This window comes from Anthonomus grandis, chromosome 10, assembly GCF_022605725.1.
Source record: "Anthonomus grandis grandis chromosome 10, icAntGran1.3, whole genome shotgun sequence".
Lineage (NCBI taxonomy): Eukaryota > Metazoa > Arthropoda > Insecta > Coleoptera > Curculionidae > Anthonomus > Anthonomus grandis.
In genome coordinates this window covers 21,042,479-21,056,054 of record NC_065555.1, presented here as the reverse complement: position 1 = coordinate 21,056,054, position 13,576 = coordinate 21,042,479, and the positions used below count along the sequence as shown (strand labels likewise).

Genomic DNA, 13,576 nt, shown 5'->3' with positions numbered 1-13,576 from the left:
AAATAAAGCAGCGAATAAGTTTAACGGACCCTTTGAAATTCTCGAAATTCTTAAAAACTCAGCAATTGTATTAAACCCCCAAACAAATCAAAAATCAAAAATAAATTTTGATAGAATGAAACCCTATCATGAGTAAATTCTCTTTCAGATTCTTCGGACTGTTTCCAGTCATCCTTTGCCAATATTCCATAACACCGATCAACAATACCATTAGAATCTTCTTTCACGAAGAATCAAAATTAAAAATTTCTAATAACAAATGGACCCTTCTTGTTTATAAAGATTTAGAACTAATAAAAAATACAATAGAAAATAATGATAAAATACTAAACAACCTGTTAAACACCCTCGATGAAGACGTACCTCGAATGTTAGCTTTTAAGACGGAAGTCCAAACTCACGTTAGTCTCCTTAGACAAATATCAAACTCCATAAATCAAAAATACTCAGACATTAAGGTTGACACACGCAAATACATTTTTAGAGAAAAACGTGGATTAATAAACGGTATGGGATCAATTTGGAAATCCATAACTGGAAATCTAGATGCCTCAGACAGTGAATATTTTAATGAATGGATAGACAAACTAGCGCGTGACGAACATGAACTAGAGAACCTCTTAAAAAATCAAATTTCCGTAACAACCTCAGTAATAAAGAACTTTAACGCCACCATCCAAAAACTTCAAGTTGACGAGGAAACATTTAATAAAGATATAGAAGAAATTAGGAATTCAATAATGGATATTTCTGATCAGCTTAAATACTACTCATCCCAAATCGCAATTTTAAACATTTGTGAATCATTAATGGAGAGCTATTCATTTATTGAAAACTATCTTAATGATGTCATAAATGCAATAACTTTCGCAAGATTAAAAATACTACATAGTTCAATCATCACCCCGCAAGACTTAATTGAGTCCTTAAAGCACATATCACAATCATTACAAACCAATAACCTTCCATTACCAATCTACACTTCTAGTGTGGCTCAATATCTCGATATAATAGAACTACAAGCATACCAAATAGATTCTAGAATAATTTTTGTTCTCAACATACCACTGGTAGATCCTGAAAAATATACTCTGTTTAATTTGTATCCAATTCCAATATTGGATAGTCGAACAGGTCTTCATCATATTTTAACTACATCATATAAACACATTGCGCGAAATGATGATTCACTGTTGTATGTAACAATCCGGAACCTAGCAACATGTAAATCTCTTGGAGGAAGAACAAAACTATGTTCCAGTATTCTTCCATATCCAATAGACACAGACGCCATCTGTGAAGCCCAACTCCTCAGACAACTAAGTAATCTACCCAGGACATGCCAGACTTCCATAATACTTGCAAAAGATTACAACATCCAAGAAATTAGCCAAAACTTATCGCTAATAGCCGTTGCTGACCCTCTTCCCATAACAATCAAATGTGGTACCAGAGATATCGTCACGAAAATCACTAACAACAATACACTCTTGAAACTCCAACCTGAATGTAATGCATTTGTTGGACCTCAACATAGCACAACATAAGCTAAACCAATATTCTGACGAACTGGACCGGCTCATAAAACAACCTTTTGTTAACAAACACATAAGCTGGTTTACTATTGTAACAATAATCTTGATTGTAGTATTGCTCATCCTCTACATCACCTGTAAATGCAAAAAACGAAGAAATCTCAAAATAGGAATCGCCACTTCAAGCGATGACTATCCTCCTTCACCACCTTAGCATCCAGGCAATACTTTTACCAGACAATGGAGAAAGATCCTTCCCAGAAGAAGACCAAGCATCCATATTGGAGATCTCGTAGAAGAGGGAGAAGAACTAGAGCTCAACCCGAACAAACAGATGTGTTAAAAAGTTGCTGTCACACATCAACTTTTTTCGTAATGGGGGAGCTGTTATATCCAATTTTCCCACAATAAATGTCACCTTCACAAAGTCACCCAGTCCTTGGTTCTCACCGGATCAAATAACACTTATCTAAACCAGAGATAAGTCACTTCCCAGACGCCGGATCAGCAGACACCCACACACACGGTCAACCAAGATGCCTGTTCCCACTGAATCGGCATATTTTACGTATAAATAGGATGACAAAAACTATTGTATAAGATTTTATTAGATTAGACTCTTTAAGTTAAGTCATGATACTGTAATTTTTGAAACTTATAATTTTATAATAAAAATATTTTTTAAAAAAGTAATTTTTAAATCAGTGATATAACATATATATATATATGTTTATACCCAAAGGTACCTTAATTCGTCAGTGATCACTTCGGAAGCATTCCATAATAAGGCGTAACATTGAAGTGTTAAGTGTTTTAATTTACATAATTATTAGATAAAAAATATAGTTTTAAAAATAAAAATGAGAAGATGATAATAAATAATAATAATAAATTCATGTTAATTCATACAGAGAAATCAAAAGAATATGGTGATCAAAAATAAAAAGACTAGTTACGGGTCAAATCGTAATAATTCGACACGCGGCGCCACTGGCGCCCGCTTTAGTAAACCGGTTGACCAATTCAATTGCCGTGAAATCTTCTCCATGTTGTAAACAATAACAAAAAATTAAAATGGTGATAATATTGATAGTGGTTCAATTAAAAATATTGGCGAATTCCATTAAGAGTCGAAGGCAATTGTAATTATTATGGTGGGTCTTAGTCAGCAGTCTCATACTTATAAAGTTTCGAAAGAAAAATTTAGAACAAAGTCATTTGTAAATATTTTAACCAAATGAATAAAAGTTAGGATTCTCCAGATCCCGTCTAAAGCGTAATTAATCCTGTAACAATATGTCACCAATTTCAAAAAACGGAAATTGTGCCATTTGAATATATTACTATTCCTGAATTACAAAATGCTCTACTTTGCCTTACTAAATGTATCCAACTGGATCATTTTGCTGCCGAAATAGCTAAACTGAAAAGTGAAGTTGCATTACCAAAATCTTTAAGAAAATTTAAACCTTTCTTAGATAGCCAGGGATTTCTTAGAGTGGGAAGTCGCATTTGTCATACTGAGCTAGCATTTGATGTAAAATTTCTCCTGTTGATACCTAGAAAAAGTAAATTCACCGATTTACTTATTAAGCATATACATGTGTCAAATTTACATTGTGGCATAGATACTACTTATTACTTACTTTTACAAAATTTTTGGATTCTTAATGCTCGAAAAGCCATTCATAGCGTACTTTCAAAATGCCTTACTTGCTGGAAAACTAAACCTATTCCTTATCAACCCCCTATGGACGACTTGCCAAAATACCGCGTGAGCCAACATCGTGTGTTTTCGCATATTGGTATAGATTTTTGTGGTCCGTTTTCTGTAACCATGGGTAAACTTCGTGGTGCAAAGACCACCAAAGCATACATAGCCTTGTTCATATGTTGTGCGGTTAAAGCTGTGCATATTGAACTAGTATCTGAATTGAGTACAGAAGCATTTTTGGCGGCTCTCAGACGATTTATCGCGCGGCGAGGAAAAGTCACTGATATTTACTCGGATAACGGTTCAAACTTGTGTTGTGGGTAGTTCTAATTATTTGAAAGATATTTTTATAAATTGTGCTGCGAAGGAAGGTATTGTTGGCATTTTTTATCTAGTGCAAGTCCTCATTTTGGAGGCATATACGAATCCAATATCAAATCCGTTAAATTACATTTAACTCGAATCGTCGGTAACCAAATTCTTACCTACAAAGAATTAAATACTTTTGCAGTACAAGTAGAAAGTGTGCTTAATTCACGTCCTCTATGTTCTGTTACTACAGATCCAAATTATCTATCAGTACTCACCCCCGGGCATTTCCTGAATATGCAGCCGCCGACTTGTTTACCTGATCCAGACTACACAGAGGTTCCTGCTAATAGATTATCGCGTTGGAATCTTCTATTGCAATTACATTCCCATTTTTGGAAACGATGGAGTCGCGAATATTTCCATAGATTGCAACAACGGTCTAAATGGACTCATCCACTGTCGGGTCCAGTTGTGGTACTTTGGTGCTTATACGAGATGAAAATCGCCGACCATTAGATTGGTTAATGGGACGCATAGAAAAGGTTATTTATGGCAAGGATCAGGTTTCAAGGGTGTCTATAGTTAAAACTCCTACGGGTTTGCTTAAACGCCCTCTCGTCAAATTATACCCTTTACCAATATCTTTCTAAAATACCTTTAACTGGGTATTTTCAGGGTTGGGGAGAATGTTTCGTTCTCTCTCCTTTTGTTAATTTTACTTATTTTTAGATAACATAAGTTTTTTTTAAAGATTAAGATATTTAATAATTAGTTCGGTAATACTTTGTTTATTTTGGTTTATTCACATTGATTTTGCATATAAAAGTTCACCCGGTATAACACACGCTTAATTCGTTTCTTGCTAAATTGTTAATATTTAAACTCGACCTATCTTACATTTCTTTACTCTCTTACTCCAATGTTCCTTCCATAAAGCCTTGCTCTTTTATCCTACTTTACCTTATGGGCCCCTCGGGGCGAGAGGAGTAAGCTATTTGACCGAGATCATCCGCCAAAAACTTAAAATACGGAACAGGTGTGCGATCCCGGAAAGCACACAGTTGTACTACGGCAATTATTGAATAGGTACCTAAATCTCATGCAAGATAATACCGAAGTGCATCACGTCTTTGTCGATCTAATGAAAGCTGATTGGGGTGTTCCTTATATCAACATCCTTTACTTCATTTATTACTAGGGTAAGTCGAGTCCTTTTTTTTCCTTTCACGTTAAATTGTGTCTCTTCTTATTTTGTTTCTATTTTATTTACTCATTACATAGTCACTAAGGGTGTGCGTCGAAAACAGAAGGATTACCTTATTTCAGTCTGACTGGAGCAGCGTCCCTATTTTTTTACAGTCTGGCCTTGAAAAAATAGATATTTATAGATTTCTTTAAACATCAAGAATAAGTGAAACTAAGAGGAAAAAATAAAAACATATAAGCATCTTTGTCGCGTATTAACTAGGCGCTAGTAAAAAAATATAATTTGCATCTCACTCAGCTTTAATTTTTTATTACAGATTTCTTGTCACGGAAACCACCTATAAACATTTGGGACTCGAATTCAGAGTTGGATATTCCACAGTTTCTGAGATCGTAAAGGAAACAAGCCATTATTTGGGGAAAATTACAAGGAGATTACATGCCATTTTCTAGTCAAGAGCAGTTGGAAACAATAATCGAAGAATACAATGCATTGCGGAATTTTCCAAACTGTTTTGGATCTATTGACGGAAAGCACTGCCAAATAAAATGTCCTCCCAAAAGTGGAACGATATATTTTAATTACTTGAAATATTATTCTCTCGGACTACAAGCGATTGCCGATGCTAACAAAAAATTTATCACTATAGAAGTGGGTGCAAAAGCATCTAAAAGTGACGGTGGTGTTTTTCAGTCTTCGACACTTTACAATTTGTTAGCGACAAATGGACTAAATGTACCTCCAGACCGAGCATTACTAAATTCTAATATTATTATGCCAAATGTCCTGATAGGTGATGAGGCATATCCGCTAAAAACCTATCTAATGAGGCCGTATCCAAGACCAAGAAATGAAATTTTAGATAATGAAAAGCAACGTTTCAATGACCGTCTTTCATGTACACGAAAATCCATTGAAAATGCATTTGGTATATTATATCAAAAATTAAGATTTTTTGATACAAGTTTTGTAACTTAAAATTAAGAAAATAATTTCTAAGTTATAGTAGTGTTTTTTTACTTACTTGATAATCCCAAAATCTCTCCCCCCTCTATATAAAGTTTGTCCCTTAAATGTCTATTTTTATATGACGCCAGTTTTGTGTTCCAAAGTGCAGGTCTTACTTGAATTTCTGCAATTAAAACCTCAGAAACGTTCTCCTCTGTTGAAGCCATATTGACGACTAATCGCGCCAAATCGCAATAGAAAAACAATTCCGTTTGTTTTCGTCGCAATCGCGTCGCGTCACCGCGCTAATCGCTCTCACTCTGAATGCTTCTAATTAGTAACATTAGATTGTTTTACTTTCGTCGCGTCGCTCAACGCAACGCTATCGCGACGCGACGCACGTCGCTCCCACTCTGAACAGTGCTTTATGGTTTAGTTGCAGCGACACGAGATTTAATTTACGTTTACTGCGCAACAATTGAAGACTGCAAATATTACTCTGTCAAATGGATATCAGAAAATTCTTTGAAAGAGGTGAGTCAAAACAAAACAAAACGTAATATGATTATTTGATTTCATTGTTTAAAACACAAAGTTAACGAATTTTACATATTGCAATTTTAATTTTACTGATAGGAAGTCCGAAGTAAATGATATTTGAATGTGATATTATTAGAGGTATATTGATCTTTATTTTCCTTATCTTCATCCTATGCCTAAGCACCGTAAGAGTAATAACACTCGAAAAAAGAAAAAAAAGGCCAGGAAAGTAGCAGTGGAAGCGGAAGCGATGAAAATGACAACTATGATAAATGATAAAACTACTCATGTAATGCCAAGATTATGACATGCTAACATTGGACAAGCGTCACATTCTCCAGCAGAACTTGTAAATATAGCTGTTGCCAAATATTCTTCTCCATCGACGTCCCAACAAACTTCATCAAACATTCAAACATCAACGTCGATCCTGAAATTATAGTGGACGATGGCTATCATGAAAATGATCTGGGTCGTTATGTTGGGTTGGCTACTCAGCTATCGACGGAAAAGAAAAGGGAGTTATTACAAAATCCTTGGATCCCGCTCAGAAATTACGATTTTGAAAGTAATGCAAGCCATTTCAAAAGAAAAATTAATCATGCTTGGTTGGATCAATATGCACCATGTATATTTCATGGTGTATTTAAAAGTATATTTCAAGTGACTAAAAGGTGTTCTTTGTAAGCATTGTGTTTTGTTCCCTCCGCCCATCAGCACTGTGAAAGGAATTTTGGGATCATTATGGTCAGGCCATATATAAAGTTCAAAAATATGCATGAAAACTGCCGAAAGCATGCAACGACCAACCTACACCTAACAGCGACAAATGCTGCAAAAGATTTTCTTGAAAATGTTCCTGTAGACATGCAAAGTGGACACAAAAAGCAATCGATGAAAACAGACAAATATTGTCATCAATTATTTCTGGTATAGTATTTTGCGGTACACATGATATGCCTCTTAGGGGAAAACAAACAGATGAGGGTGTTTTATTAGATTTATTGAAGTTGAAAATTAATTCAGAGGACGACAAATTAAAGAGTTACCTGGAAAAGTGCCATCGCAATGCAGTTAACACATCGCCAAAAATACAAAATGAATTGATACATTTATGTGGCGAAGTTATTAAGGAGAATATAATAAGTGAGGTTCAGAAGACCATGGCTTACGCAGTCTTAGCTGATGAAACAGCAGACGTAGCTATTGACAGACCAGCTGTCAATAGGCGTGCGATTTTAAGATGAAGGGAAATGGAAAATCGGAGAAGAATTTGTAGGTTCGTTGAACTAAAAGCACAAAATGCTTCAGCAATTGCCGAAGCAACTGACAATTTCTTGATTAGTTCTAACCTCCCAATCGAAAATTGCGTAGGGTTTGGATTCGATGGCTGTTCTATAATGACGGGAAAAAGGGTGCCATTTTGAGAAAAAATATCCTCGTGCCTTATATTTTCATTGTTCAAGTCACAAACTCAACCTTGTTGTGAATAATCCGAATGCAGTGCCAGCTATTAGAAATACTGTCGTTACTGTAAAGGATGTTATAACGTTTTTCAGAAAATCAACTACACATCGAAACTACGCTCCAAACCTATCATGATTCTATGAGACGAGATGGTCGGGTAGAAAGTTTTCTCAAAATTTCCCAGAGCTTCTGAAATCTCTAGAAACGTTATACGTAGAGGGAAATTATGCCACCACAAAATCTGCATATCAGTTGCATTCAGCCATTACAGAACCAGTGTTTATTATTGCTCTACTAACAATAGCTAAATATTCAGCAGTTTTAGAATCAGTAGTTAGCGCACTGCAAGCTAAATCGATCGACAAGATCTCGGTGTGGGAACACATCAAAAATATCAAGGACATTGTCAAAAATGACCGCGAGTTTCCTTTTCGGTTCCACGTCTTACTCCACGTCTTGCTCACATAGAAGTAATCCGTCATCAGACAATGATAACGAATATTGGCGGCGTTCCCTGATAATACCGTACATTGATTCATTCATTTCATCATTAAATATTCGATTCTCCCAAGAAACTACTCCGCTGTTTGCTTTAAGTAAGATACATCCCTTGTATATGACCAAGACCAAAACCAGCATTACAGACTTTTACAAGAACGCAGAATCATTCCATAACCATTTATAACCATAAGCATTTTATAACCTGGATATCACCGGAGAACTGAACCTTTAGCATAATCTATGGGTGAAGAAGGCTTTATCAGATGATCAATTAAGGGACATAGAAGTAGTTAATCTGTTCAACGAAGCCAACATTTTTTACCCTGTTGTCAGAAAGGCATTGATTATTTTAAGCACTATCCCATGCACCACGGCGACCGTTAAACGGTCTTTCAGTACGCTACGAAGAGTTAAAACGTGGCTTAGAAACACCATGAGTGAAGAAAGGCTTACAGGTTTATGTCTGATGCATACATCGTAACTTTTACGCCTTTGCAAGGCAGCAACTGCGGCTTTCAGTAAGTACATGTATTCAGATAACCCTAATCTAGAAACTGTATATTTATAAAGGCCAGATATGGGAATCTTAAAGGGAGACTGGTCATGTAGTAACATGAGTATAATTGTGTATAATTAAGAAAGTTCTAATAGCATATTGCTATATGGCAATTATAACAATTATACTTTAGAGTAAGCGTATAAGTATACTAAGAGTCGAACCACCGGTCTCATGAATTGAATAACAATTTACAAACCATCTACCTATGAACCAAAAGGTTGCTGGTTTGCAAGTTGGGCAAGACCAAACAAAATATTATAGGGCGATCCTGCCAGGCAAAAGTCTGAGTTACAGTTATAAAGTAAAACTATCTAGTTATTCCAAATGGAGCAAAAGTAAACAAAAAAATTAAAATTAAAAAATTAAAAATGCCAATTCAAAGGAGGAAATAGTTATTAACCCGGCCTCATGTATTAGCTTTTCACTAGCAGAGTGCCTTTTTACAATAGCAGCTGTTGCTGTATTTGCCACATATATACTTTTTAAGCGATGTCGTTAAGCGTCTTAAACAGACGATTCAGAGAGAAATCTAGTAAGACGTTGCAGACCTGACTGAAGAAGATCATCAAGAAAACCAAATCTAATTATATTTTAGGATTCTGTACAACATTTAAGTGAAAATTAAAAGAGGCAAAAATGGAAAAATTAATTAATAATAACGGAAAAATAAAATGTGAACAAATTTTTCCTGTAGCTGAAATAATAAATATTATTTATTAAATCTTCCATATAGTTCTAAAACTTAGTGACCACATATATTGTGTTTATTTATTTAAATAGGTTTATATTAATTGAAATTACCTATTTAACATGTTTTTTTAAGGTCTAATACTAATTTTAATACAGTTAAATTTTAATGGGAGATGAATTAAAGAAACTTTTAGGGGCTTTAAAAAATCTAATTATAATTCTATGAATATATTATGAGGGACATAATAACACATTTATTACCTAAAAAATCTGATACCGCCCTTTCAGATAGGTTTATTTTAGTAAAACAAGACAATAAATCATTTATTGACTTTGGTAAGAAACTAAAAGAACTTTTGGTTAATTTGACAATTTTTCAATCAGATGGCGATTTTATTACTTTTGATATACATATTAATGAAAACTTAGTTCTACAAAGGTTTACAAAGGATCTTAGAAATCAAGAACTTCACAAATAGCACAATAATATCAGTCAGAAATTTTTAAAATTAGAGCGGCACAAGATAAGGAGATTTCCTGTCAAAATAATATGCAGCTAATATTTAACTAAAGGAAACAGAAATTTTGCTAGGTTTTCTCATAGATCGGATAACATAACAATCACAATAGAAATTTTAATAACAGCCATAATTTTGTAACTCTAATAACTATTATCATTACAATCTGCTCAATCAGTATTATCATCAAAACAATCGTGACCAAGGTAATTCAACAGGTCAGCGTTATCAAAGTGGTAATAGATTACGGACGCGTTCAGTAGATTTTCGCGGAAATTCGCGGCGTATAAATTTTGCTGAGAACGAAATTAACATAGGACAGCGGACATCAAATAATGTAGTTCATCAGCAAGGGTTTTTTTTATCCATAATAAGGTAAACAGGTTAGTAATATTTTTACTTATTCGACAAATTGCTCGAACTCAAATTTATTTAGAATGTTTAATACTGTAACGAAATTCAGGAACACACTTTTATTGTCAACGTTAAAAAAACACTAACCTAACTCGCCTTGACTGTCGTTTACTTCTTTCCAAGGTAAAAACTGACTAAACAATTAAAACTGAATGAAATGTCACGAAGCGCGTCCTTTTTAAAGCCCGATGGAACAGTTTCGAAATATTTAGAATTATCTTCATTGTTTTTGCCGAAAGAGACCAATAATTTTAGGAAAATACTGACAGTTAATGCAAGCAAGTATACAAATTCTAGAAAATTAAACTTCAGGGATTTACAATAATATATCTTAAATGACCTAAATTGGGGCCAAAATGGAGCTCGTAAATAAGATAAACTACTTAAAAACTAGACACTATAAATATAAATAATAAACCAAATGTAAGTAGAACTCTAAATAAACCCTACGAATCAACTTTAACCACAGAATACTAATAAAATAGTACAAATACTAGGAGACTAATTAACGTATTTACATTTTCATATTAATAAGAATACGTTTACAAAAGATAAAAATCTGGAAATTAGCGTATAGGAGGTAATTAACTTAGTTTTAAGATATATATATTTTAATCTTGCTATAAAAAGTATAAAGTTTAGAGAAAAATCTAATGTATTTATAACAGTTTGGAGTGTGATGCCGATGGAATAATTAGTAGAAACTTTTTGAGAAAATATAAAGCTAAATTGTGAAGAAAACATTTTAGTTTATTTTGAGATGGAAATAAAGTCGTTTTAGATTTAAATGGTAGTAATAATCAAATTTTAACGTTGCGTTCTAGATGTGAAAATATTTAAGTATTCAATATCTTGAGATAGAGTTAGTTGAAGAATGTGTTATTTTCCCATGTGAGTAAGGTCAGGGAGTGTTTGTGGCCGGCGCAAATGTGGAACTGAAACATAAAAAAATTCCTTTAAAAATTTTAAATACGCGAGAGAGTGAAGTACAGTTGAGGAATTGCTTACCAAAGATTGAAAATTTAAGTCAATATAATCTTTGTCAGTTTGGTTCTCAGTATATATCTAGTAATCAAGTAAAAGAATTATTGAATATGCGTTATTTAAATAGTAAAGGTAGTCGGGTGAGTAAACTTGACCACAAAGACTTGGTGAATATGTTTGTAAACAACACACCCCTTTTGCCCCTCAGGACATGTTGAACACAAACAAATTTGTTGTTTACTAATTTTAGTCTCTCAATGTTCTAAGCTACCATCATAAAACTATTGAGTCATTAGAGAATTCACATAAGCCCTTAGGTGGATATCAAAGAATCCGATTCCAAGAAGCAGATTGAAGCTCATGGATTTCTTATGAGTATTTTTCATATAACACTACCGTGCACAGTGAAACTAAATACACACCTTTTGACTTGGTTTTGGAAAATTGTAATATTCCAAATAATTTAAAAGATATTGTGACTATTTATATTTTGATAGTTACCTAGAGAATTTAAATATACGCTGCAGAAGGGTGTAGAATAATAATAGAGGCTTTAAGTTATGTAATATTATTTAGAACTAAGTTTATCATATAGTAGGTTATTAAGGTTATTTAGCATATAGTAGGTACCTACATACTTAATATTTTAAGTTACTATAATTACATACAGGGTGGTCATTTGAAAACGAAACAGAGCCTATTTTGGGTCCTTCAGAACATTTGCGAAAAAATCCTCGGACCCGTCAATTTTTGATTCAAGCGGGAAACATTTCTTTGCTAGTTTCGCCCCCCTGAGGGCAAAGGCCTAGCGGGGGTGACAAGGGCCCCAAAAATTTTAAATGGAACGGGGGGTCAAGTGATACTTTATTTTGAAGGTATTTTTATGTGGATTATAACCCTAAAGTTTTAAATCGTTACTATTTGCCTAGTCGATACAGGGGCTAATAAAAGTTACAAAAACATGACAACATTTTTTATGAAAAAATATTCTTGTAAATTTAGTAGTTAAATAAATACAAAAAATTTGTTCTCCTACATTGTGAACCGTACTTTCTGTTGTTTTTTTTTTTGATACCCGTAGGTATCTATGCCAGTTCTGCAAGGGAACTCTTGGTTATTGTTGAGACTGTTATTATAGCAGCATTTTGAAGTTTAATAGTGGTTGTCAATTACTGCTGTCAGATCATAGTGTGTCAAACAAATAGCTCGTTAAAGTTAGTTAGTTACAACATTGAGTGTGATAATGGTTTATTCACTTGCTGAAAGAGTTGAAATAATTTTTCTTTTCTTTGCGAACAATAGCTTAGTCAGGGTTCATGTCAGTTCATTTTCAGAAGTATGTCAAATAATGTAAAAATATTGTAACGAAATTCGAGAACACACTTTTATTGTCAACGTCAAAAAAAAACACTAACCTAACTCGCCTTAACTGTCGTTTAATTGTTTCCAGGGTAAAAACTGACTAAACAATTAAAACTGAATGAATTGTCACGAAGCGCGTCCTTTTAAAACCCGATGGAACAGTTTCGAAATATTTAGAATTATCTTCATTGTTTTTGCCCAAAGAGACCAATGATTTTAGGAGAATACTGACAGTCAAAGCAAGTAAGTATACAAATTCTAGAAAATTAGAACTACAGGGATTTACAATAATATAACCTAAATAACCTAAATTGGGGCCAAAATGGGGCTCTCGAACAAGATGAACTACTTAAAAACTAAACACTATAGATAAAAATAATAAACCAAACGTAAGTAGAACCCTAAAGAAACCCTACGAATCAACTTTAACTACAAAATACTAATAAAATTGTAGAAAAACTAGCAGAATAATTAACGTATTTACATTTTCATAATAATATGTTTATTAACAATTGCTTTATGTCTAATAGTTTAACTAAGCAATTTTGTATTCTTTGTACCAAATTATTAAATCAAAATATAGACTTATTTTAGACATGTATGTTATTTATACGAATATTATTTATACCAATCATCGTCCATTGGTTTATCTATTTGGAATTGCTAATCCTAGTAGGTTTACAAAGTTTAGGTTACTTATAGAGGAATATGACTTAGGTAAAAGTGATGTAGCCGCTGATGCATTATCGCAGATACGGATTTCTTGTGATGAATTAAAAAATATGTTAAAAACCGTCGAAGATACGATATTTGCCATAATAAGAC

General features: G+C 33.6%; 1 protein-coding gene and 1 long non-coding RNA gene across 2 annotated transcripts in view; one reads left to right on the top strand and one right to left on the bottom strand.

Moving 5' to 3' along the window:
- LOC126741658 (monocarboxylate transporter 12-like) overlaps positions 1-13,576 on the bottom strand; it is a 129,275-nt gene that overhangs the window by 94,553 nt on the left and 21,146 nt on the right. The gene's annotated exons all lie outside the window — the stretch shown is intronic.
- The window catches only part of LOC126741662 (uncharacterized), a 30,192-nt gene continuing 22,462 nt past the window's right edge, over positions 5,847-13,576 (top strand). The window contains exons 1-2 of the long non-coding RNA XR_007662264.1: positions 5,847-6,250; positions 12,840-12,994. This is a non-coding gene — a long non-coding RNA (uncharacterized LOC126741662). The remainder of the gene's footprint in view (positions 6,251-12,839; positions 12,995-13,576) is intronic.